At 46.0% G+C, this 27155-nt stretch overlaps 1 protein-coding gene and 1 long non-coding RNA gene across 5 annotated transcripts in view; one reads left to right on the forward strand and one right to left on the reverse strand.

The window, feature by feature from the left end:
* LOC149870026 (uncharacterized) overlaps positions 1-4361 on the forward strand; it is a 71390-nt gene extending 67029 nt beyond the window's left edge. The window contains exon 3 of the long non-coding RNA XR_016440673.1: positions 4336-4361. This is a non-coding gene — a long non-coding RNA (uncharacterized LOC149870026). The remainder of the gene's footprint in view (positions 1-4335) is intronic.
* Positions 1-27155, reverse strand: part of ZFYVE28 (zinc finger FYVE-type containing 28) — a 299535-nt gene that overhangs the window by 128541 nt on the left and 143839 nt on the right. The gene's annotated exons all lie outside the window — the stretch shown is intronic.

The raw sequence follows: 27155 nt of genomic DNA on the forward strand, positions 1-27155 counted from the left end.
AGAAAAAGTAAGATGCTTTCTGCCAAAGTTTGGCAAAAAGTAATCTACAGCAAAAGAAGTCTTTACTGAGAGATTTTTCTAATGGATTTTTTCTTTCTCAAACTGATCTACATTTATCTCATTTGCTCTTGCCCAGTGAATCCAGGCAATAATCTGCTTCAGATTTACCCAGAATAGAATGTTTTTTTACTTACGTAAAGACAGTCCAGTAGCTTGCTCAAATTGAAGACTGGACAATCCATTTGCCCAGCTTTTAAAATTCTCAGAGTTCTCTAATCAAAACCATCACAATTTACTATGTTTTTTCTGAAATCATGATGTGCATTTATTAAGTCACTCATAAATAATGCAAATGCTAATCCATAATATAAATGCTAGGGTCCCTACTATTAGCATTGATATGCTTTGTATTATACAGAATATGTAAGCACATCTAATTTCTCTGAATTATAGGGCTGAATGAGGCATATTCAAGTTTCATAGCTTCAAACACGGAGTAGCACAAAGAAAGGCTAATGCCACTAATTCTCCTATGACCACAAAGTAAAATGATATCTGACAACTCGAAATCAAATCTAACCAACATAGCAGCACCTTATTGGAATCTGAATCCAGAGCTGAACCTTCTGACTTAAGGTCATTAGCATTAGCAGCATATTAATAATGGCTTCTTAGTGAGTTTCTATGTACTCTAAAAAGTATTTAAGTAAAAATAACACCATCTTGTCAATTAACACTTAACATCTTGTCAATTAATCCAATCTGATTATGAAAATTAGCCTTACTATTTTATACTCCTCTTTTCACTGTTTGAGGGAGGGGGGCAAGGGGGAAGAGACCCTCAAAATTATGAGCCTGGGAGCTAGATTCTACAACAAGTCTTAAAATTACAGCTGCAGGGTCAAACGCAGTCTCCAGTGACACACAATCCATAACAAACAAGAGAACATGCAAGGAATATAAAAGGTGAAAGGAAGGGCAGAACTTGACAACAATAAGGTAAATGCGACTAGTAGGATGTTTATTAATGGTGGTAGTGTACAACTCAAAAAGAATAGAAACTGACTTGCAGCTTCCAGGGTGAATTTGCAGGGCTGTCCATTAGGAAAATCCATTTATTCCCTTTTGCAAGTAAAGAAACCAAATAAGTATCCTTATGATTCTATTTTTGCAGAGCCATTTCTTTATAGAAAGAATATAATTGGCATATTTTCCCCATCTGGATCTTTTATTTAATATGGAAAGGAAACATTTAAAAAGGGCTACATCTTCTATGGCTGCAAAATCTGTCACCCTTGCTCACTTCTTGCTGCAAACTGCATTCCAAATTCCAATTTTTCATTTAACAATGAGCTTTTGGCCTTCGTGGCCACTAAGATAGTATTGAAAAGATGAACAGAAACTTACACGTTTAGGCCCCTTGAGGCTGCACACACCCTGAAAAGCTAGCTGCAATATTGTCAACTTTAATCATTCAAAAATCATGAATAAGGCTCCATACCTCATATAACTGTAAAATAATAATACGTTTTGGATTATTTCATTTTCAGCCCAATAAGATTACATTTGTTTTTTAAGCTTTTCTCCTTGTGGACAGACATTTTAAAACTAAAGCCTAAGATTTTCACATTATCAAAATAATTCCATGACCTGAGGCTTTAAGAAAAATACCAAATATCATCATGAGGGTTGTGATAACTTCATAAGACCTGATAACACCCCGAAGAGATGTTAACTGTACTATTCATTTTAGTGGGCAAACTCTAAAATCTAAAGATGAAAATATACGTCTTATACTGGGACTTACTGAAGAACTGTTCATCTACTGCAATATCTAGAGAATGCCACAGAAAGCAGAACTCCCTTGCTCTTGAGTATGTGGGTCTTTGACTATGGTATTTACATGTACTCAGGAGGATCCTCTGCACTACACGCTGCAACTTCTAGCAACTGTAACTTCTCTTAAATACTTAATTTTTCATTGCTGTAAAATATACCTGGTCTCCACATGATGCCTACTGAAGGACTTTAAGCAAAGATAACACACTTAAAAAGAAAACTAATCCACTTACTCGGCTTTTAAACTGTGCAGTACATTTATACTGTTGTATATTCCTGAGTGCTAGCAATTTTTAGATGGTTTTACAGTGGCAGAATGAAGCATACTATTCCTTGAACAAAGACTACTTACAGACAGACTTGTTTGTTTTCCTAGTTTGGGAAACACAAAGAAGTATGCAGAGTTTAGTAAAAAATCTGTTGTGAGCGCTCTTCAATTAAACACACACATAGAATCATAGAAAGTTAGGGCCAGCCCCAACTAGATCATCCCAACCAAAGCTTTGTCCTGCTGGGTTTTGAAAGCATCCAAGGATGGAGCTTCTACCACCTCTCTGGGTAACCTGTTCCAGTGTTTTACTACCCTTCTAGTGAGAAAATTCTGGCCAATATCTAACCTAAGTTTCCCTTGTGACAACTTGAGGCTCCTTGTTCTGTCATTACATTCTATGAAACCTGATGCATATTTATTTTTCAAATATAAATGGTGCACAGGGTATTCAAAATTAAAAGCTTGCATTTTTGTAAGTAAAGAACAGGAAATACTAAGTCCAGTCTACAGTCTACTTACCACTTCCTCATATCTGCTCTTACACACTGAAGCTTTTTTACTAATTTCAGGTGCTTTCCACAACTTGGTTTTTCAAGGACCTCTCCTGAAACAATCTGAATGTGCTAGTACAGTGCTTGGTCAACACTAAAGCTAAGTTGAACAAAGGAATGAAGATCTTGAAAAACGACCTTAAAAATGTTAAGGTTAATTGCTCTACATCTTGCATCCTAGGCCATGGATCTAAGTAACTGTTCCCTCCCTTACGCTCCATTGCTACCTCTAAGGTCGGCCAAGGGCAAGCTCTCGCAAGTACCATCTGTGCACCTACTCCAACTGGCAAGAATGCATAGGAGGTCATTATCAGCAGTCACTCCTCAGCTATGGGCCTCCCTCCCCAAGACCTGCCAGAGACCAAACCTCAACATATTTTAGAAGCAATTTAATACCTTTTTATTTGGACAGACTTTTACTAGGAGGGGTTAAGCTTTGGGGTACTGCCTGGAAAAGTGTTGCCAACCAGAGCAAATAGGAAGACTGTGACAGAAGGCCACCTGTGTTTCTCCCCAAAAGCTCTGCTCTGTGACAATTTGGTTAAGATGGGCCCTGCAGAGGGTACACACCTTACCCTATCTCTTTAGGTAACCTGAGCTGGATACATTCCTGAAGGAGGGCAGGAAACCTGCTCCCTCTGCCTACGTGATTGGCATCACATACCTGGGTGAGGGGCTTGGGCTCCCTGGGGAGCTAGGAACTGTCAGTCTGCCCAGCAACTAGCGATGCATTTCAAATTAGTTGACTGACTGACAGCCAACAGGTGCTGGCCTCCATTGGACCAGGTAAATGAGGTCATAAGGGCTATATAAGTTAATGACGGCCCAGGAGGAGGGGGCAGCAGCCATGAGGAAGACTCAGAGAGAGAGAGAAGAGCTGAACCATCTGAAACGTGCTCTCTCTCAAAACTCATGATCAAGGAACTAACTGCCTGCTTCCAGAGGGAATCTCCACCTGCCTCTGTATAATGCTTGTAAGCAAGCTACCTGAGGTATAACTAGATATGTAGCTTGCAGTAACTCAGATGCATGATCAAAGGCTACCCAGCCATGCCAGTCTGTTCTATGGGATTTCTCTGATATTGCTCTACCGTGTACCCTATTCCAACGCTACCCCTTGTAACCAATGAAGTTCTCCTTTGTACCTCACATGGGAGACTTATAGGGAGTGGGTCTGGATTATGCCTTGGGGTCCACTTGATTTGGCTGACTAAGGGAGACCACTACTTGTGTTTCCATCTGAGGGAAGCACCCCCAAGTTCTTGAAGTGAGTCAAGTACCCTCAAGGGCTACTAGACCTGTTTACCAGGGGGTGCAATGCCAGAATCAAGCCCAGCCCTGGGTGGTGGCAGTTTTTACCCCAGGTTAGCGTTTGTGCTCCAGGAAGGGGGTTGGCCAGACGTGAAGCATCCTGAGGGAGGCACTTGGAGCCCGGAAGGTGGTCAGGCACAGTGAGGTGGGTGGCTCAATGCAGAAGCACCCCCTACTGGCCTGCCACAAAGACCATCTTCTTGAATGTTTCACAGTGTCATTGGTAAATAAAGTCACCAATTCTCCTCTTCCAAAGAGCCATATGGTTGCAAAAGCATTCTCTTCGGTATTACTTCTCTATAGAGAAGTCATTTTCATGGAAGATGCCTGTGAGTGATTTCTTTTATCCCCATATGACCTTAGGGACACCGTGATCATGATAATCTTCAAGAAGGGAGACAGATCCAACTGGAAATTACAGACAGATAACCTTGTTGTCCACCACACGAAAGATCATTGTGAGAACCCTCCTGAACTCTCCTTCCACTTGCTGAAGAACTCCTCCCAGAATCTTGGTGGGGGGTTAGGCTACCAAGAGGCAAAACGAATATGATCTTCACTGCTTGCCAGCTGCCGGAAAAAGCCAGGAACACCATAAACCTCTCTACCTGACCTTCTTTGACCTCTCAAAAGCCTTCAACTCTGTCAACTGAGAAGCACTGAGGAGGACCCTTCTGAAGTATGGATACCCATCGAAATAAGTCACCATTCTTCACCTGCTCCATGACAGTGCACAAGCAGTGGTTCTCAGTAATAGATCTCACAGGTCATTTTGAGTTTAAGATGGGAGTTAAACAAAACTACATCATTGCTTCAACATGTCTCAGTATTCCTCATCACTTTGCACCTGTCTACCAGCAAGCTTCCAGTCAGAATAGAGCTAAACTACCAAATGGCTACTAAGCTATTTAATCTCAGCCAACTCCAAGGCAAAACCAAGACTGCCCTGACCTCAATCATCAAGCTCCAGTGTGTTGATGATGCTGTAGTGTGTGCTCACTCAGAAGCAGACCTTCAGGCGATCATCAATGTCTTTACTGAGGCATATGAGAAAATGGGACTGACGCTTAACATTCAGAAGACTAAGGTCCTTCATCAACAAGCCCTTAATGAGCAGTCCCCAGCTCCAGTAATTCAGACTAATGGTGAGACTCTGGAGAACATTATTTCCTGTACCTCAGAAGCCATCTCTCTCAGAAGACTGACATCAGTGAAGAAATCCAACATCACCTTAAAAGTGCAAGTGCAGTTTTCAGACACCTGAGGAAACACATATTCAAACATCATGACACCAGTTGCAAGCCAGTTCACAGTTTATCAAGCAGACATAATTCCAACTTACTGTATGGAGCTGAGACATGGACAAAGTACAGGAGACACCTGAATCCAGTGCATAGACAGACACACCAACATTAGCATCCTCCCGCAAGTAAAGATGATCATCATCCAACATCAACTTTGCTGGGCCAGCCATGTCATCCAGATGTCTGACTCTAGACTCCCCAAGCAAGTTTTCTCCTCCAAACTCAGTCAAGGAGTATGCTCAAGAGGAGGGCAGAGAAAGCACTTCAAGCACATCCTCAAAGCCAATTTGAATAAAAAATGCAACATTAGCATCAACTCGAGGGAGACTAGCACACAAGACTGCCCCAAATGGAAGAAGAGTCTGCTGCAAGGATCTCAGTACTTTGAAACCTTACGACAATGAGAGGAGACAGAAAAGCAGGAGTGGCAGAAACAGCATGTTGTAGACCAAATTAGGAATCCAGAGCCACCCACCCCACATGGAAACACATACCTGAGTTACAACAGAGTCTGTTGATCCCAGATTGGCCTTGTCAGTCATCTTTGGACCCAAAGATAAAGCAATCATGGAAGATAATCATCCTCAACTGAGAAAGCTTGCCCATTCTTCTCTATTAACTAGGTAGGGCAACTAAAAGATTGATTTTTTTCATCCTGAAGTTTCAAATATAAAGGCACCACACTTTAACAAGGACATGGACAAGCTTTAGAAATTCCAAAGAAGAGCCACCTGTATGATCAGTCTTAAAAGGCAAGCCATATGGGGAAAGAATGAAGGATCTGGGACTGAGGAAAAGAAGGCTGAGAGGAGACCTGGTAGCAACTTATTGCTACACTAAGGGAGTACATCAAGAGCTCGGTGAGCACCTGTTCACCAGGGCACCTGAGGGGAAAACTAGGAGTAATGGCCACAAACTCCTGGAAGATCGATTCAGGCCCAACATTAAGAAAAACTTCTTCACAGCCAGAGTGACCAGACTGTGGAATAAGCTCTCTCCATAGGTGGTGCAATCACCTACCCTGGAAATCTTCAGGAGGAAACTAGACAGTCACCTTGCTGGGGTCACCTGACCCCCCAGTTATCTTTCCTGGTTGGTGCAGGGGGCTGGATGCAATGATCTTCCAAGGTCCCTTCTGGCCTTACAACTTATGAATCGTTGTAAATATATAAAGTGAAAAACAAAACAAAACAACCTCCCCCAACTCCCATTAGACTGACATCTTCTAAAAAAAATACTTCTTTCCCTCTCCCCCTACCTCCCCATAAAACCTGTTTAAAAGGGAAACTATAATGTCTGCTGTTTTAAGGGGTTTTTCTTGTTTGTTTTTAACTAGTATGCCTCAAGAAAAAGGCTACATATTAGACAACAAAATTCATTTCTGTTTTTTATTTCTGACTATCAAGTTGTCTAGAAAAAAATCTACAGAAAGGCCTCAAATACCATTCACTGCTGGAAACTTCACACCTGAAAATTATGTATGTACTTCACTGTTTTTCCCATTAGCAAGGTAATTGTGAGGGAGGCATGTAAAATATATTTAAGTCATAAGACTGTGTAAGATAGAGGCAGTAGTTGATTTCACTCCCTTGTAGATTTTTCTTTTCTCGACAATAGAATGAAGTAAATCAGAGTTGACAATGATTCTATAGTGACACCACTGAATAGTGTAAAAGTCTAAAGCCACTTATAGTTAGACTTGTCACATTACATTAATGCCTCTAGAAGTAGGGCTAGTATAAATGCCAATCTGCCAAAGCCTAGAAAAATAAGAATTTTAAAATGACCTTGCTCTAGTATTACAATATAGTGTTGCAAGTGTTTAGACATCTTTGGTCAGTGCTTGACAGAGAGACCAATTTGTCTATTTCTGACAAAATGTAAAACAGAAATTAAGATATTTGAAGTTAGTTGACAACTGCATAATTATTAATGAAACAGGGAGAACATTTTAGAACAGTAAAAAGAACCTACCCTCCTCACAAACACAACTTGGTAAACTCAGCATTTTACAAAATTTTCTAGCTAACATGTTAAGACCAAGTTCTCCTATACAAAAACAAAGGAAAAACAAGTAAAATTCCAACTGTGTTCTATATGATCGAGTTTGGGCAAAGTCTCTGATGCCTTGACTAGAAAAAATTATTTTCCACAGCCTTCATGTTAAATACATTATTGAAATACTTATTTGAGCTTTGTACCCCCTTCTGTTCTGCCATGCAACTCCTCTCACTCTACATCAGCAAAAAGAGAAATTAATTTTCCCTTATTTAGATTCAAACTCACAGCATGATTAAAATCACAGCAGATGGCAAAAAGCTATCTAGAATCACAATCTTTTTTCATAAGGGTGCGCTAAAGTTTCCAAAAGATACAGTCTAGTATACTCAAATCCCCTTTTTCAATGATAAAAAATTGTATTTTGTGTAGAATTTCCTTTTTCACTATGCAATATCTTGTTAAGCCCAGTTTCACCTTGAGGAACGCTGATCATCATTCATTCCGCACCATACTAGAGTTTTTTCCCCCCCACTTCATAGCACAGAAATTTCATACTGCATATACAAACTTTTTTATTTTCCATTATACATGAATGCACATATGCTGTTGCAAGCTGCACTTAAATTGTGGTACCAAGAGAAAATGGGAAAATCTGCAGCCATTCAAGCGCTTTCAAATTCTGCAACTATTTTTTTTAAATAGAGTTTTATATTAATGTAATGGGAGCATGCAAGTTACAAATCAATACTATATGCCTAATTTATTTAGCGACCGCATGGACAGGAGCTGCATGTTATGCCATGTCAGCTGCACCAACGGAAGTTCCACCAGTATGAGCCACAGGCCCCTGGGCTGCACCCTCCTCCCCATATGCCATGCACATGGGCAGCTGCCTACACTTCTGACCATGACAGGAGCTCCCCGGTGTCACAGGCTGCACCAACCCACTCCCTGGGGTGGAAGCAGGAAGCAAAATCTGAAGAGGGCAGGGAAAGCCTAGAGATCCTGGCTGTAGTAGCAACCAGAGAGTTAAGAGGGGCAGCAACAGGGTAGAAACCCAGAGTCTGCACAACATGCATCTTGGATCAGTGTATTTCCAGAAGTGATCATCTTTGAAGCATTTAAACTTGTCCCCTCAGACCCATCTACAGCTTTAGACAGCATTGTATCAGTTTACATGCAGTTCACATTTTCAAAGTTAACTTCAACCATGGAGGCTACTTTTCTTTTAATTAAAGTTTAGATACTGGACCACAACTATAGGGCTCTGACTACAGCCCCCTATAATATTTTGCTTATATATCTTTCAAATGTTACTACTAATTTTTTTAGTAGTAACATTGAAACCCACTTGAAATCCCTCTTCCCACAACACTCAGTTTAGAAAACAACATCAGCCGTCTTCAGGAAAGAGCCTGTGCAGGCTGACAGGGTGCATCTCCCCATTTTGAGTCCTGCAGTAATCCACGGTAGTCTGCTTATGGGAGTTGGCATTTTTCCGCAAAGCCTCATGTCTAGGTGTCAAGTGTTTATGAGATTTTCACCTTTCACTTAGGAAATGAATAATTATCTATCCCTCAAGATGAAAGCTTGAAGAACTAGTGTAAGAACAAAGGTAATGTAAGAACTGCCAAAACTGAATCAAACCAGAGGTCATCGAGCTCAGGAAAGTGGCATGTAACAGATGCTTTAGAGCAATGGGGCCAACCTTATGGCAGGCATGCCAGAAATGAGCCCCACCATCCCTAAATGCCACTACAATCACTTTTCTCATCCCAGTCTGCTGCTCCACTTCCTGCTTCCTGCCCTGTGCTCCATATGCCGGACCGGGTGCTGTACTACCTGTCCCTTCCCAATCTGCCATGTGCCACACACATACCCTGTGCCTGCAGGCACTTGTCACAACCCTGCTTTCGAGAAAGAAATTGTGCGAGTGTGTGTGCATGTGCATGTGTGTAGAGTCATCCATCTCATCATAGTCTCCAAACTATCATCAGTAGGTTACACCTATAACTGCTCCATATAATAGCTCCTGATGAGTCTTGGCCCAGGATGCATCTACCCTCCCATAAATGGGTCAGATCTCTATCGGCCACCACACTGCCTGGCAATGAGTTGCACGTGAATTATATACTGTGTAAAAAATAGCTTCCTTTTGTTCATATTCAACCTGCTGCCTGACAATTTTGGCAGGTGCCCCCTAGTTTTGGATTATGAGACAAAGTAAATGACAGAACCGTATTCAGCTTTCCCACACCGTAATGAGTTCATAGGCATCTCTTCATAACCCTCACGCTTTAAAAACACAAACAAAAAAGACAAACAAACTGACCTTGCCTTTCTAGTCTCTCCTCATATAGAAGCCAGTCCATACCCATACTCATCTTTGTTGCTCTTGTCTGTACCTTTTTAGTTCAATTATAGCCTTTTTGAGTTGGGTAATGAGAACTGAACACAGTATTCAGGATGTAGGGGCACTATAGATTTCTCTAATGGCATAATGAGGAAATTTTCTGTTTTGCTTCAGTCCCCCTTTTTAATGATTCCAGACATTTAATTTGCCATTCTGACTGCTTCTTCAGCTGTACGCTGAGCTGACTTCTTCAGACAACTTGCCACCAGGGCCTGAGTACAAACATTCAGGGGTGTGGGGTGGGGGGTTCAATTGGATCAAAATGGCTGCCTGATATTAGGTCAGTCTGGATGGGGGGGGTTGGGGGTCCAGCAGGCTGAGGGTGTTGAGGGGGAGGCACAACCCATGACGGCTGGGAAGGAGTGACTTATGTGTGGGGTGGGGTGGGAGACAGGCACAACCTGCAGCTGGGATAGGCAGAGCCGGTGTGACTTGTGGGCGGAGTGGGTTTCCCCCCACAGCGAACCTACACCCCCATCCTTCCCCCCACCGGGACTTAGCTTGCCTGGGTCCAGCAGTGTCGAACGTTGATACACGTGGCTGCACCCAGGTGGCTTGTGGGATGGGGGTGGAGAGCACAGGCTGGTCTCAGGATGGGGGTGGAGGGAGGGGGAAGAGCAGCCCCGGGGCTATGGCCAGTGGCTGCGCAGGGGAAGTGTACAGAAGTTCTGTGCACCAGTTTGACCTAAATCAAATACGTGTGATACTACACATCTCCAGGTTTATCTTAAACTACATTCTGCAATTTTCAGACCACACTGTGTGCATGAAACTTCTGCACAGTTACAGGTTTAGACTGACTGCTGGTCACTGAGACAGGGTCTGTACGTATAAGGTCGGCATGAGCTAAGTTTACATTGGGAAGCCATTCTGAACCCGATTTAACCTCCCCAAATATCTGTACGTAGCCCAGGACTCCCAAGACCTCTGGTACCAAGTAGTACTGGCTAATACAGAATTCATCACTGAATACATCATAGGCTTATTTTCATCTCCCCTCGCCCCCATATGCATTACTCTGCACATACCAATTTTAATTTTTCATTGGCTATTTTGCTCCTTATCCACTCAGTTTTAAGAGCTCTCTCTCACAAGAGGGTCAAAAAATTTAGACAATCCAAGAGTACTGCATTGACTAAGGATCCCCTTTCCAAATCCTGAAAGAACTCCAATAGATTGGCTAGACATGATTTACCTTTACAGGACCAATACTGGACTTTCCCCATGTGACTATTAATTCTTGTTTTGTTTAATTTTGGTTTGGGGTTTTTTTGTTGGTTTTTTGTTTCGGGTTTTTGTTTCATTCTTTATTCTACCCATCTGCTGAGAAAAGACATAAGACTCAAAGGTCTTGTGGTTGTTTGGATCACCTCTGGAACCCTTTTTAAACATTGGTATTACACTGGCTACTATCTAATCCTATCATTAAGGTCGATGTGAATGTTGAGGCTGTGTACTTTTAAAGAGTTCTGCAATTTCGTCTGTGTTTTCCTTCAGAACTTGAGTGGAAACCTGGCTGATCCCTCTAGGATCAGCACCCTAACCTACCGCAGGTAAAGCAGGGGGACAAGGGTTGTCAGTGTCTCACTGCTGAACGGACTCTTAAAATGCAGTCAAGAGATCCAGTCAAAATCTTTAGCCTTGACTGCAACGAACAGCCAATGATTCTTAGGGGGGCGGAAACTCAGAAACCCCTGATACCTCCAGCAACAGGAAAAATGCCTCCTAGCCCCATGTAAGCTGAGAAGCATTTGGGGGGGGGGGGGCAGAATCTCTTTCCATTGTGCTCTGCAACCTGGGGACAGCAAGCTTAACTCCATACCTCATACATCCTCTGACTTAGCAGACAAAACTCCTGTTTCTGTATCCCCTCCATAAATTTATCCCAGCTGCTTTAATCTTCTTTCATAAAAAGCTGGTTGTGGAGTTGTTTCATACACTTGCTGAGCAGTGTCCTCCACTCCCACATCTACAGGCTTTAAGCTGCAGAATTCTTCCCATTATTCCCCAGCAATTCATGTGGGAGGATAGAGGGGACTCCTCAGCTTTCAACTCTTGTGCTTTAGAGTACTTCAGGCATAGTTGCTCCTAAATCATACCTAACCAACACTTATCCAACCTCTTCCTGAAAACCTCCAGCAATGGAGATTTCCCAGCTTCCCTAGACAGCCTTTTCCATTGCCTCACTATTCTAACCATGAAGATGTGTTTCCTGATCTCCAATTTTAACCTACTTTGCTGCAACTTCAAGCCATTGGTATACATTCCGTTCTTGAAGCAACAGAAAAAAAGTGTTCTCCCTCTTCTTTATGGCAGCCCTCCAGATATTTTAAGACTGCTATCATTATCTCTCACAATTGCTTTTTCTGCAAACTCAGTATGCCTGGGGCTGAGCCGGCACCTGACCACATGGAGGGGTGGGAATGGGGAATTCCCCCTCTGGAAAGCGTCTCCCTCACCCACGCCTCTCAGCTTTTCTTGTTGCCACATGGGGCCAGGAGGGAATCTGTCCTGTTGCTGCAGGTATCAGGGGGGTTTCTAGGTTTTTCCCCCCCCTGAGAAGCATTGGGTGTTGGTGGCACTATGAAACTCTGCACCAGCAGCAGGGCTTGGGGGACCCTGCCTGTGGGGGAACCCCCACTGAGGCATGGGGATCCCCCCACCTGGGCTGATGCCTGGCACCAGCTGGGCCCTGGACTGGAGTGACTGTTCCCTGACCCTGCAGAAGGGACAATAGCGGGGCATGTCCTGAGTAGTCAATCAGGGACAGGCCCTGTTCAGCTGCATTTGGGCCCTGTTCAGCTGCTGCTCTTGGCAGCAGCTGGCAGGCTGGGAGGCATGCTCTAGTGCTCCCCAGCTTCTAGCCTGGGCCACTGCAGGCATCTGACTGCCTTCCCAGATTCAACAGTGCATGTCAGTTCACTTCATTATTGGTTCAATCTATGTAGTTTAGAGAAACCTGCAAAGATTGAATTGATTCAGCCTCAGGCATTTTGACTATCTGTACTTAGCCTCAAAGTTCCACCAACTCCCTGGAAGTCTTCTCTTTTCTGATGTACTTAAAAGATATATATTTTTTTTAGTTTATGTCTTTAGTAAAGTATTTCTCAAAATTTTTTTTGGCCTGCCTTACCATGGTTTTACATTCAGCTCTCCAGAGTTTGTATGTCTTTTTTTCCCAAAGGTGGGCAGAATTTCCTTTTCTTTTCTTTTTTTCTTTTTCTTTTTTTTTTGGGGGGGAGGGGGGAAGTAGTCAAAAGACTGATATACAGAAGGGTTATAAAGTCATTCCAGGTGGTTTATTAACATTTTGCAGTTCTTAAGCTGACATCATAACTTTTGTATGCCTGGGGTTGACAATATTAATGTTGGCTGGAACACATTTTTTTTGTCATGTACACCACAATTTATGCAGTTGGTAGATAATAAATAAGATATTCAATGCTAAATATTTTACATCATTTCAGTGTTAACAGTCATCTGAACTTCACAGGGGTCTCCAATATGTCACAGGAGGACCAACTCTAATGTATAATTGAGACTAAGTGAAGTTATACCTTGTGAGAAACAGATTCCTTCCTGTTTTATTTTAGTGGGTCAAATTTCATACTGCTGAGAAACTTATGACCTGCTGTGCTAGGAATAATTTTCATAAAACCATGCTGGGAACTGACTCTCACATTGTTCTGAGAACTTACTCAGAGAAATAATTCTCATCTTATTAAAGTGAGCAGCAAGTACCATAATTCTAAAGCCCCTTTTATAATATAAAGCACTTGCATACAGTATCAGAAGATGGCTAAACTCTGCACCACCAGGATTACAATAAACTGAATTTCCGTTAAAGAGATCCTTTTAAACTTTGCCCCTGCCACATTTAATCACTGAACTTACCTAACATAGCACAGTAAAGAGTAATTCCAATAGAAAGGATAAAGAAATACAGTTCTAATATACTAAAATTCGTAGTACTTCTGTCCGTCCGTAATGCTGGAGGCCAACTACACACGTGCCCCAGAGAGGGTGGGCAGCAATTGGCTGCATGGGCCTTGCCCCCTCAGGCAAGGAGCCAGAGGCGGAGGGAGTTCTTAGGCTTTAATGCTGTATTGGCTTGCCCTGGCTCCTGTCAAAGCTGACAGAGACAGAGCAGTAGGACCAGGGGTGCCTCAGCAGGACTGAGCAGCCCAGCCCAGCCCACCCCCAGCAACTGCATTCCCTGCCTACCAGCACCATTAGTACCACGAGGCCCAGCTGCATTACAGGAGCAGGGAGCACAGAGCACCCCAGTAGGGTGTCTGCTGTGTACGCAGCCAGAGGCAGAGTGGGTGGGTGGGTGTGGGTGTGCAGATAGGGGCAGAGTGAGTGGGTGAGTGTGTGCACACAGGCATGCACAGAGTGGGTGGGTTGGTGGGTGGGTGTGTATGAGCAGACACTCACAGAGTGGGTGGGGGGTCGGTCTGGGTATGCAGGCAGGGGCAGAGTGCTTGGATGGGTGTGCAGACAGGGCCAGAGTGGGTAGGTGGGGGTGGGTGTGCAGCCAGGGGCAGAGTAGGTGGCTGAGTGTGGGTGTGTGTGTGCAGGCAGGGGCAGAGTGCGTGAGGGTGTGTGTGTGTTCACAGGATGAGTCCTACATGCACACTCCACCATACACATGCACCCACACACCCCTTGCACTTCCATACACGCAGACCCCCACATCCATACCCCCTCACAGTGCAGGCACCCTCCACCCACTCACAAGCCCCCACAAGCCCCATACCACCCTAACCCCACATACCCATACACCCACAGCCCCCCACAAACCTATAGCCATCACCCACAATATACAGGAATAAAACTTAATTTAAGCTACTGTGCAATCACCTCTATGTACACTACACAAACGCACATAAATCAGGACAAAAATATTCTCTGAAATCAAATTCATGAATGCTGTAGATGTTTCCTTTTTAGAATATAATCTGGTATTTTTCTGGTTCCAAGATGGCACATCCCCTTGCTGAAAGGGGGCAAGGGGATGAACTTTCGATGGCAAAGGTGAGGGGTTAGGAGGGTGGGACTTCTGGTCACAAAATGGCAACAAGGGGGTGAGGCACCTGCCAAGGGATGGAGCTACCTATGCAGCCCTTGACAGCTTGCCAAAACTTGGTAAGTGGCCCTCTGCCCAAAAAAATTGCTTGCCCCTGGTTTATGTGGCCGGACGCGAAGGGTGAGTGGTGAGGGGCATGTAAGTTCTGCCTGAAATGCTCTGTCATTCATGACTGGCAATCAGCTAGTTTTTAAATAATTTTACTTAGTCAAAGAAAAAGATGGCACATAAATTGTAAACAGAACCAGGGGCAAAATAAGTCCATAAAGGGTGAAGTCATTTAAATGCAACGTAAATAACTTTTCAAAACATACAGGTAGACCAGGTAAAAGTAGTGTTACAAAGCATGAAAGTCTTTCTCCCTGCCTCCTGCCCCCAAATGAATTCTAGATCAGGAAATTTCTGAATGAGCTACATTTTGAAAAAAATTTTACATTTGTTCTACAAACACCATCTGAAATAATGTGTGTGGAAAAGGGAAACAGAAAAATGTTTGAAATATGCAAATATTAGGTGTATTGAGAGTCCTTCACATATCTGAGTTGTATATTAAATATATTGTTTACCTGGCAAGATATATTTTACATAGATTGCTATCATCACTTTAGTTCTATAAGATACTGTATTGCTTTTTTCAACAGTGTGCTGCTTCTTTTAAGGAAGTGGATGTGCCCTCCAGTCATGTAACTCTGCCAGGTAGGGGGACACCAATAAAAACTTTTTGGTCTGATACCTATGACTGATTACTGACCAGCCATATTGGCTGATACCAAACCGATTACCTATATGCAGCCCGGCATCTTGGAGAGCAGCATCCAGCTGGTAAGCCTATTGTGGGAAAGCGGCATGGGGGGAGGGAAGGAAAGGGGGAGCAGATAGAGGCCCCCACAGTGAAGGAGGGAGTATGGCTGGGGCACGGGGGAGCAGCTGCTGCCACTGTGTGCACTCCTGCGGGAGGCATGGGGGGGATGTGCCCCCCAGATCTGTGTACAGGATAAGGGAAGGCTGCTGCTGCATGCTCATGGGCTGTGCAGGACTCTTCCTGGCATCAGCACTTGGGGCAGGTGGCAGCGGCACTGGGAGGATGCTACAGCAGTGGCTCTAGCCTCCCTGTAAAACCCCTCCTAGCACTGCGGCAGCCCACCCTACAAGGCCCAAGCCCAGCTGCTGGGAAAAGCCTGGTTCAGCCCTCGAGCACCAGTGAGTAGCGGTAGCCTGCCCTTGCCCCATGCCCCGATCTGAGGGTCATGTGCCCCCATGCCTCCCCTGGGGGTACATGCAGCAGTGGGAGCTATCCGCCTGCACAACCCAGATAAGCCATCAGCTCCGCCCCTGCCCCAACCGCACTTTCTCTCATTACAGGGGCCTCAATCTGCCCCTCCCCCCCCATACCCCTTCACCCCCAACAGACTTACTGGCCAGCTGCTGCTCTCCAAGCTGGCAGGGTGCATTCCTGGCCAGGTACATGCTGCAGCCGCACGCACACGCACAGCTTTTATCAGAGACTTTATTGGCCACATCAGCCAAAAAAGCTGATAGCCCATAATGTCAATTTTCTTTTTATCAATGCCAATAAGAGATGGACTAATGTATGTGCACCTCTACTGCCAGGTATAACAAAGAATAGCACAACAACAAAGTGCAATATTGTTAAAGATCAGAAAACGTAGTAAATTAAAGAAACGTGATCAACAGGCATCTAATTCTATAAATGTAATGCCATTGACATGCCAACACCAAAGCAAAGCCATGATAGCCATTTTTTCAGTAGTAAGTAGAAGAAATTGATATATTGAATTTATATGAAAATGAAATGTAAAGCTTCAAAAACTATTACGCAAGTCCTTAATCATCTGTATCATGCTCAGCATGACATACCTCATCAATTTGTAATGCTCACAGTTGAAAAGAAAATAACTCCATGAGTTTTAAAGCCCTGTTTAAAACGTTCTTACAGATAGCTCTGTTTACCTCCAAGCTAACTTAGCTTGTCATCTGAAGGGGCTTTATTTTTTAAAGAGGAAAAATGGCCTCCAGCATGCTTTATCCACAAAAATTGCTGTAAGACCCAAAGCAACACTAACCATAATGTCCTCTACTCTATTCCATTAGTTTGCCTTAACCAAGACTTGAAGACCTCTGATATGGCAAGTGAAAATATTATTTATAAAATTCATATATCTAATCTGAAAGATAAGATTATTTTAACAGGACCTTTATTATTTTTAATTGCTGGTAAAACATCTTGCTCTCATGAGCTGTTACAGCTATATAAACTACCTCCACCCTGACCCCTCCCTCAAGCCAGTAGGGATGTGTGAAAGAGGCCATATTCAATTTGGATTTGGCTCAAACTGGGGACAGTGATTCGATTAGTTGATTCAGATCACTGTCCCAGTTCAATTCAGCCGAATCCAAATCTGAAGACTCGATGCTGATTTGGAGAATCAGTGATTTGGCCATAGACGCAGCTTTAAATGTTTTTTCTACATACATTGAGGTACCCGCGCAGCTCATGAACACTGAGATTCTGGGCTGGATGGAGTGTCCCACAGGCATGCGGGAGGGGAGCCCCCCACATGCTTGGCAGTGGACCCAGAAGTAGACTGGAAGTAGTTCCAGTCCACTTCCAAGTGTGTAGGAAACCTTCCCTCTGTGTCCCCCTGGCTTAGCAATCAACCACAGTGGGACCCCAGTTGCCCCCCCAGACCCAGGAGGCACCAGTCACCAAGCCAGGGGGTGGAGGGGCAGGGTTCCCCATGTGCTCTGCAGTGGACCCAGAAGTGGACCGGAAGTGCTTCTGGTCCATTTCCTGGTCCACTGCCAAGCATGCTGGGGACCACCCCATGTTCTTGTGGGACGTTCCATCCACCCCACCACCTCAGCATTTATGAGCCGGCTGGTACCTTAAGGTATGTAGAAAAAACAATTAAAGCTGTGTCTGTATATGAATCATCGAATCTCTCCGAACGGATTTGGAGGGTTCCGATTCGAATCAGAGAGATTAAATGGTCTCTTGATTCAATTCAGATTCGGAGATTCAGCCACTGAATTGGGCTGAATCAAATCAGTGACAGAAGCTTTGCCCAGCCCTTTTAATCTGAACCTCTCTGCAAAATCATATATCCCAAATCAGCTCTGACAAAGATTTAGACTAAAGATTGTTTGATACTAAAATTACTAATATTAAAATAATATTTCCTTAAAAGAACTGACATCAGTAAAGTTTGACAGATTCACAACAGACCATCAACGTAAAAGGCTTTCCCTCTTGTAAACAGGGGAGCGGGGAGAAGAGTGAAAGTAATGCAAAAGCCGTTTCTGTCTCAAACTTTCCTAGCTGAGACTGGGGGGATGATCTAGTACTCTGCAAAGAAAAGCATCCAAGGACACTTTGTATGAACAAAAAGGGGTATCATGCAAACACTGGGAATCCTGCTTGACTGCTTCCCGGGTCTTGTTGAAATGTCTCTCTTCGGAAAATTGAAAGAACAAGCTGAAAAAAATTCAGTATCAATAAAAAAAACAAACACCACACTTCCCTAGTATAAACCCTATAGTTACTAGTATCCTCATATTCACATGTCTGTAGTTGAATAACTTTGATGCAATTCTGATCTTGCTATTTTCTCTTTTCCAACAGGTACCTTCATATACATCTTCAGGTACTGTCCCTTCCACAGATAGGTCCTCATGCCAGTATCTGTGCTCAAAAACACTTTTCCATTGTCCCCCAAGCAGGAGTCCCCTAACTCCTTACAGATCTTAATGTGTGTCATCTTCTCTCCTACTACTACATTGAAACCTGTCAAAAGCAGGGAGTGGCAACATAGGGTCCTCAGGCTGGATCTGGTTTCCAGAGCCAAAAGGCTTTGCCTCTGTCTGCTTCTGAGCTAGGGCTAAGCCACGAGGAACTGCACTGGGACTGTGCAGCTTGAGCTGCACCAGTATCGCCAGCACATCTCCCTGCCCCTGCTCCCCAACTGCAGTACAGGCCCAGCTTCCAGACGCTTGGAATTAGCCGAAGCTGGGCAGCAGCAGTGTGGATGCAGCTTCCGCAGTGCAGGTCCCCACTGTACCTGCACTGTACTGCAGCCAGGAGTAGGGGTGAAGAATGGGCACTGGCAGAGGAAAGTGGGAATGGCCTCTGTGAAGCTCCCTATGGCCTGGAAGCTGCACTCACAAGCAGGGGCTTGGACAAGCAGTTGTGGAATAAGCACAGCTTCCGGGTGCCTGGCCCCACCACAGGTAAACCCTGCCAAACATGCCAGGTTGAAGCAACACATTTATTGCCCACAGCTAATAAATGTTGCCAGCTTCTGTTCAAAAGGAACAAAAGCTTGTGTTTTGTTTGTAAAGATATTTAGGATCCTTTTGGGTGCTAGAAAAATAATAAAGGAGTTCTAATGATTAAGAAGTAATTACTTGACGCAACACTAGAATACAGTCTGATTTTTACTTCCATGACTTGCAGGAAAGCAGTAAGTAAGGGAAAGATTTTATGTCAAGCCCAGAAAGAAGGCATAAGGATGTTGGTCAGGTCTTTTACTTTTATGACAGACTGCTCTGGCAGCAGCCATCTATTTGTCAACTGAACCGCAGCATAAAAATCACCAGGCACTGTAAAGTATTAGAATCACAGTGTAGAATGTCATTAGAATATACAGCCAACTAAACTGACTCAGATTTGTCCCCGTATGCTTTTCCTACTTTCTTAGGTGGCTAACTTCTAGGCTATGGCAAAAGTTATACATAAACTGGTTTTAATGATCAGAAACTAGTTAAAACCTGTAACAGAACAGAAGTTCAGTGCACATCAACCAGTTTCAAAATGGCCAAAACTGGTTTAAGATAAACCTGGTTGGATATAGTATCAGACTTAACTGATTTAGGTCAAACCAGTTTAAAAATTGGTTCAAGTTATATCAGAATCCCCCAGAATCCCAGGATGCTTTGCAACCCAGAGCTGGGTGGTGCTGTCTGCTCCAGAGAGCAGGGTTGGCCTTGCCCCTCTGCTCCCTGAACCTAGTTGGGGACTACAGCTGGGTCTCCCTTGGGGCGGGGGAGGAGGGCAGTCCCTGCCAGACTTTTCCCTGCTGGAACATGGGGGGGGAGGGGGCAAACAACCCCTAGACAAACCCTGGCTGGGATCTGGGAGGGGCTTTAATCCCCACTTCTCCAGCTCAGTGTGCAGACCATGCCCCTTGCTCTCTCCTCATGTGGGACACAGGGGAGCAACAGCCTGAGAGGTACTGCCCCCCAGGCAAACCCCATCTGGGGTCTGGGGGGGGGCTTTAATCCCCTCCTTCCCTGGCTCAGCGCAGTGTGCTGGCAGGCACTGAGGGAAGCAAGCAATTGGTAAGGGGAGGTGGAAGGGGAGGGAGAGGAGAAGGGGTTGTACTTTCCCTCAGGCCATGTGGGCGGGGGAAGAGGCTGGGGAACCGGGGCTGGAGGGACTGGTCTCCTGCCACCTGTGAGCACAGAGCCAAGTTCTGCAGGACCAGACTGAGAGGTGGGAGTTGTTGGCAAAGATCTGATAGATACCATCATCACATATGTGTCTGGAGATGGAGCTAAGGGAACAGGAGAGGGACTGCTTGGGCTGGTATGACCGAAGAAAGCAGAGGAGTCCATTTACATTATAAACCAGAACCTACAAAAGGCGGGAGACTGGACTACCTAAGAGGAGACAAAAGACACTGAATGCATGAGAGTCTTGCCAAAGGTGCTATAGGGGACAAGCATGCTAATGTCAAGGCACCCAAGGGAGAGAAGAGGTGCAAATGTGCCTGTAAAAACCCAAGTAGAGATTCTTCAAGAAGGACTTTCTGAATACCTGGCTATAAGGAGACACTCTGCCCTCAGGTTTACATAAGACTTATGCAAGGCTTTCTCTTGTCTTGTTGTTTTATTACATTCCATTTTAAGTTAGACTAAGTTGTGTGTGCTCTCACTGTGTTTTACTGGGCTATATCTTAGCTTTGTTCTTTGTTGTGTGCTTGAGGTTGTAAATTGCCATGTTCAATACATGTAGCTCACTTCAGAGAATGGACTACTCTTGCTCAAGCTTTTATGAATTCATTGCCACTACCTTTTCCCCACCCATGAACCTGAGCTGAGGTTTCATGCAGGCCACAGTGTGCTTAAATCACCCCTCCCCCTGGCCTCAGCCCCAGGCTAGGGCCTGGCCATGCCCCTCTGCCCAAGAAGGGAGGGGAAGAAAAGCTTTGGAGCTTCGTCCCTTCCCTTTTGTAGTGGCTGGCAGACTGGGAGGCATGCCCTAGTCCTCCTCCCCCCACACTCCACCCAGCTTCTGGCCTGAGCCACTGCAGGCGTGTGAATGTATTTCCTGCAACAAAAATAAATGTCTGTTCACTTGTTTCTCAGTTTAATCTCTGCAGCTCAGACTAACCTGCAAAGACTGAATCCTACTGTCCGAGACCATATAGAGGTTAAGATGACCCACATCCTTGCTGGAAGCAACTTAATGGCTGTATTATTCCAATCAGTAGGGATGGAATACTTTTTCCTTTCCTAAAATTGCTCTTTGACTCCATTGTTGTACTGCTTTTTGCACTCTGTGACAATACTAGTGCTCTTAAATGCTACAGCATGAAGCTTGCCCAGAAGCAAATTAGATCCTGCTTTTTCCAGGGGTGTGCAAATTAAAGTTCTTTTAAAAAGAGCAATACTAAAACCTCAAACCACCATAAAGTATTGACAAACACTGGATTTGCTGTTTTCCTTATAGCAGTCTTCTACAGTCCATGACTGTTTACTGGTGATAGCATAGTAGTAACATTTCAGAAATTGCAAACAGCAAACTAAGATAACTAAATATCTCTCTTAAAGTAACAACTGACTTTCAGCTGCTTCTCTGGAAACAGCCTCCCAAAAATCTATGCAATATTCTTTTAAAGATATTAGGAAGGAGAGTACCAAGTGCATTAAACTTTTTTTCCTTTTGTCCATAGAATCAGCTAGCTTAATGTAGGCACTTGGTATGCTGAGAGTGCACTGTTCTTCAATGTCATTTTAACCTGATTAGCGGATAGAATTTTTCCACCAGCCTAGCAACTCTGTTTTAGCAAATCTTAGCAATCTGATTGTTCTTAGCCATGGTAAGCAATTTTAGCCACAACAACAATGGACTTGTCAATGCATTCTCTTTAACATCCTTCTAAGAACTAATTAACTCTCTTTAATTTGGGAGAGGTGTGAGTGAACTTCTGTTTCTGCTCCCTTACCATTTCCTGTTAGGAAGCTTTTACATTCCTTTGTGGGCTTCCAATTACTTCCCTTGACTCTGAAAGAAAGTGTACACCTTAAAGGGAAGTTCTTCTGGTCACCCGAGCCCAGTGAACTTTGGATTTTGGCTTCTTTGGGTCGAGCTTGTAAGGCTTTTACTTGAGTTATGCAAGAGAGATCAGACGTGTTTCACTTCAGAGACCAATGGCTTAACAAACCGGGTTGGCACCGAGAGCAAACCATGCAGGAGAGCAGGGTTGCAGGGGAAGGAGTAGAAGAGGGAAACATGGTTCCACGAGCAGTGGGGGCTGCTCTAATAGCATGCGGTGGCAGGAGGACACATTCTGGGGGGGGGCGGCACATGGATTCTGAGAATAGGTGGGGGCCAGGAGTCCACTCCCCAGGAGTATTGCCAGGATGAGACTCCATCACAGTCCTAGCAGAACTGCTGCCACCACCATACTCTTCCCACCTCAGTTCTGTTGCTCTTAAAGAAACAGCAGCCAGGGACTGTTTTGGAGTTCCCAGCCCAGCAGTGCTGCTGGGGCACAATCTCCGTGGGGGTGTTGGGGAGATTCCAGCACCCCACCTAACTTGGCATCTGGGGCAAGTTTCTCTCCTGCCCACCTGGTTATGCTACCAACAGAGACACTTTCTTCAGCTCCCAACCATAAGCCTTAAAATCTACCATCCCACAACTTGCATCATCTTTGAGGCCAGAGGGAGAGGGGCACAGCAGGTGGTGGGGTGGCTGCAAGCTGCTGCACTGAGGTCTGCAGAGCGCATGGCTGGAGGCAGGTGCACACATGCCTCCAGGCAGGCAGCAGGGAAAAGGGCACAGCTACTGATAATGGGAACAAATTGTGGCAAGAATCCAAATCTCAACAGGATCTTCTACCAAGCCTCTCCTTTGATTGAATCAGAGGCCTTAGTCAGGTTAATAAAGGCCATTTAAAGATCTCTGCATTGCTCATTTCTCCTACAGCTGTCTAGCAACAAAGACCATATCTATTGTACCTCTAAGTGGTCTGAAACCACACTGAAACTTGGGTGGAATGTTCTCAGTGAGGCAAGTGAGTCTACTGAGGAGGATGAGGGCAAGGATCTTCTCAGCTATGGACAGGAGTACAATATAACAATAATTACTGCAATCCAGTCCACCCCCTTTCTTGAATATAGTAATGATTCTGGCATCTCTCAGGTCAGTGGGAATCTGTTGATTCGTATTTCCAAATTTTCATAATAATGATCTGCAGTTACTGAGATACCTTTTTTCCAACTTGCTTATAAATAAATTAATAAGGTGATCAATATCTTGCTTCTGTTTGGAGTTCATGGCATTCTGCCAAGCATTCAGCCCCTCTCCTCTGCGTCTGGTCTCATTAAGTGCAGCAATGTCAATAGCAACTCATGCAAGTTCTGTGACCACAAGTGCTGTCCTTTTCTCCAGTTTGTCACTCTTGAGGGTCAGTTCCAAGGTACAGACATTCCAGGTTGTAAACTTCATTACTTGATTTGGACCACAGACAGAGTGATGTCACTGGACATAGCTTTTTAGTCAGGTGAAATGAAACAGACTATGTTGAGAGCACCCTTTCTAGCCCCGTCCTGATATAGGATGAAAAGAGCAGATCCTAAATAGTTCTATTCAGTCATGAGCACAGTTGCCAAATTGCATGTCTGTCTCAGTTCCAAGTACAAAACAACCATCGTGCAATCATCACCTCCACTGCAGATGTATAACAAGGGTCTTCCAGTAGTCACTAGCACCTGCCTCTATTGCCCCACGTACATCACTGTAGGACTTGCTGTGAACAGAAGACACCTATGTGGGTCTACTATTAATGTGGGGATGCCACTGCACACGAGCAACCACTGCACACGACTGTCCCACAAGAAAGGGAGCACCCCCGGGGGAGGCACCGGGTCCCCCCAGCGAGGGAGAGCAAGGGGGCGGGATCGCCAGTAGGCACTTCGGGTAAGTCCGGAGCGCCTGATTGGCAGATAGAGCGGGGGCGGGAAATTCAAACTGCAGCCTTTAAAAGCCGCGGTTTGACGTAGCTTCCGGTACTCGGGAGCTAGAAGCAGCGGGGAGAGAAAGGACACAGGCACACGTGTGTCTTACACACACGTGTGCCCCCTTACCTGACCCACAGCGAAGATGAGAGCAGCAGAGGTGAGCGGAGCAGCAGCAGCTGATCCCCCTAAGGTAAGTGGGGCAGAGGGGCCAATGCAGCTGAGCCGGATCCGGAGGGGAAGCCCCCCGGATCCCTCTTAGCTGAGCCGGTAGGGAGCCACGCAGTCTGTAAGAGCGCGCCAGCGTTTGCACCGGCGTTCGCGCTGGGGGGGACCAGGAGGGGCCCAAAGGCCGACTCGTGTTAGCGCGGGCCAGAAGACCCAAACTCAGCTAGAAACTCCTACGATGGTGTCGACACGGAGTGCTACCAGGGCCCCTGCCCGGGGGGCACGGCCTTCCCGGGGCTTGTCTGAGGCCTCCACCCAGACGGAGCCTGCGGGGGGGCTGGCGTCCCCCAACACCCTGGCCTGCGGGAGCTGCCCAGCAAGGCCTGGGGGGGGCAGGGACTGGGGACCCCCACACCTGTCCTGCAGGCGCCCGCCTTAGGGCCCTGGAGGCGCAGGTGAGGGAGCTCCAGGACGAGGTTAGCAGGCTGAGGGAAATCAGGGAGGCAGAGGAAGAAATTGACAGCTATTTTCTTTCCCTGCAGGGTTGTACGACCAAGGAGGATGCACCTCAAGATGAACCCTCCACTGCTAAATGGCAGACGGTCACCTCCCGTGCCAGGGCTGCTCGAGACACGGGAGCACCAGTTCCTACAGTCCAGCTGGAGAACAGGTACGAAGCTCTGGCAGCCCTGGAGGAGGAGGACGGAGAGGACGAAACCGGGGAGGAGGCAACTCCATGCACACTGCGTCCCGTGCAAGCTGAAGGAGGCAAGAAGGCCAGGAGGAAGAAGCATCGCGTGATCGTCATTGGTGACTCCATCCTGAGAGGTACAGAGGGCTGCATCTGTCACCAGGACCCCTCGGCAAGCGAGGTATACTGCCTACTTGGAGCGAGGATTCAGGACATGAAAGGGATGCTCCAGACTCTAATCCAGCCCACCGATTATTACCCTATGGTCCTAGTCCATGTGGGCACTAACGATGCGGCCAGGAGGAGCCCTGATTGCCTGATGGAGGACTACCATGCTCTGGGGTGCGTGCTGAAGGAGATGGGCGCACAGGTGGTTTTCTCTTCTATCCTGCCAGTGAGTGGACGAGGCAGACGGCATGAAACGTGCATCGCGGAGACCAACTGGCGGCTACAGGAATGGTGCTTCGAGGAGGGCTTTGGCTTCCTCAGCCACGACCGGCACATCACGACGAGATACATGCTGGGATGGGACGGGCTCCACCTTTCCTCTAAAGGTAAGCGTGTATTCTCTTCTAGGTTGGCAGACCTCCTCCGGCGGGCTTTAAACTACGCTCGTCGGGGGAGGGGGAAGGGGAAGATGAGGGCGGAGGAAACATCAGACTGCCAGACCAAACAGCACCCACAACCACAGCCCAGCCCAGCCCAACGAGCAAAGCGAATAAACAGATAAGAGATAGGGGCCAGGGTAATGCTGGGACTAGGGGGTCAGTACACACACCCACAGGAGGCCTCAAACGCCTCTACACAAACGCTTGTAGTATGGGCAACAAGCAGGAGGAACTTACCCTCCTGCTGCCTGACACCAGCCCGGACATAGTGGGGATTACGGAAACGTGGTGGGACGAAACGCATGATTGGGTGGTCAATGTCAAGGGCTATAGGCTGTACAGGAGGGACAAGAGGCTTAATGGTTGGAGTCTACTACAGACCTCCCAACCAGGGAGAAGAGCTTGACCAGGAATTCTTGGGTCAACTCACAGAGGTAGTGAAGGCTAAGGATGTGGTAGTCATGGGGGACCCGAACTTCCCAGAAATCTGCTGGGAAGAACAGTCAGCCAGGTCTGACCGCTCACGCAGGTTCTTGGCCAGAGTGCAGGACCTCCATCTAACCCAGGAGGCGCACAGCCCCACCAGGGGGGACGCCTTGTTGGACCTAGTGCTGGCCACAGGTGATGACCTGGTGAGGGGGCTGCGGGTGCTCGACCACCTGGGCAACAGCGATCATCGCCTGCTGGAATTCACCATCCAGCACAAGGTGGCAAAGGCATGCAGTAAGGCAGCGGCCCTAGATTTTAGGAGGGCAGACTTCAACAAGCTAAGGAGGATAGTTGGAGAAGCGCTGAGGTCCCGGAGGGGAGGGGAGCCAGGTGTCCAAGGAGAGTGGTTGCTCCTTAAGGAGACGATCCTCCAAGCCCAAAGGAAGGTAATGCCAACGAGGATCAAAGGGAGCAGGAGAGCACACAAGCCTCCATGGCTCACCAAAAGCATCCAGGAATGTCTCCTTGCTAAAAAGGAGGCTTACACCCAATGGAAAGAAGGGGTCATCACCAGGGAGGACTATTCTGTACTTGCTCAGGGATGTAGAGGGGTAGTTAGGAAGGCCAAGGCAGAGATGGAACTGGGACTAGCTTCCCAGATCAAGGACAATAAGAAGTCCTTTTTTAAATACATAGGGGGTAAAAAGAAGGTCCCGGGTAATGTGGGGCCCTTGCAGGACGCGATGGGAAACTTGGTCGTCACACCAGATGGCAAAGCTAACGTGTTTAATGATTTCTTTGCCTCCGTCTTCCTAAGTAGGGACCAGAACAGCCACCTTCCTGCTGGGCCCCCCTCGGGCCCCGGGGGAGGCACACCTGGGCCACGGGTTAGCGAGGATTTAGTTAGGGAGCTTCTGGAGGGGTTGGACGTATTCAAGTCAGCCGGCCCGGATGATCTCCACCCTAGAGTTCTAAAGGAATTGGCCGAGGTCATTGCAAGTCCCCTGGCACAACTTTATGAGCACTCGTGGTGCTCTGGTGAGGTATTGGAGGACTGGAAGAGGGCCAACGTGGTCCCCATCTTCAAAAAAGGCAGGAAGGAGGATCCGGGAAACTATAGGCCGGTTAGTCTTACCTCGATCCTAGGCAAGCTGTTCAAGAAAATTATGCTGGCACACATCCAGGAGGGGCCAGCAGGGGACTGCATGCTTAGGGG

Source organism: Crocodylus siamensis, chromosome 2, assembly GCF_052110815.1.
Source record: "Crocodylus siamensis isolate JL-2025a chromosome 2, ASM5211081v1, whole genome shotgun sequence".
In the NCBI taxonomy this organism is placed as follows: domain Eukaryota; kingdom Metazoa; phylum Chordata; order Crocodylia; family Crocodylidae; genus Crocodylus; species Crocodylus siamensis.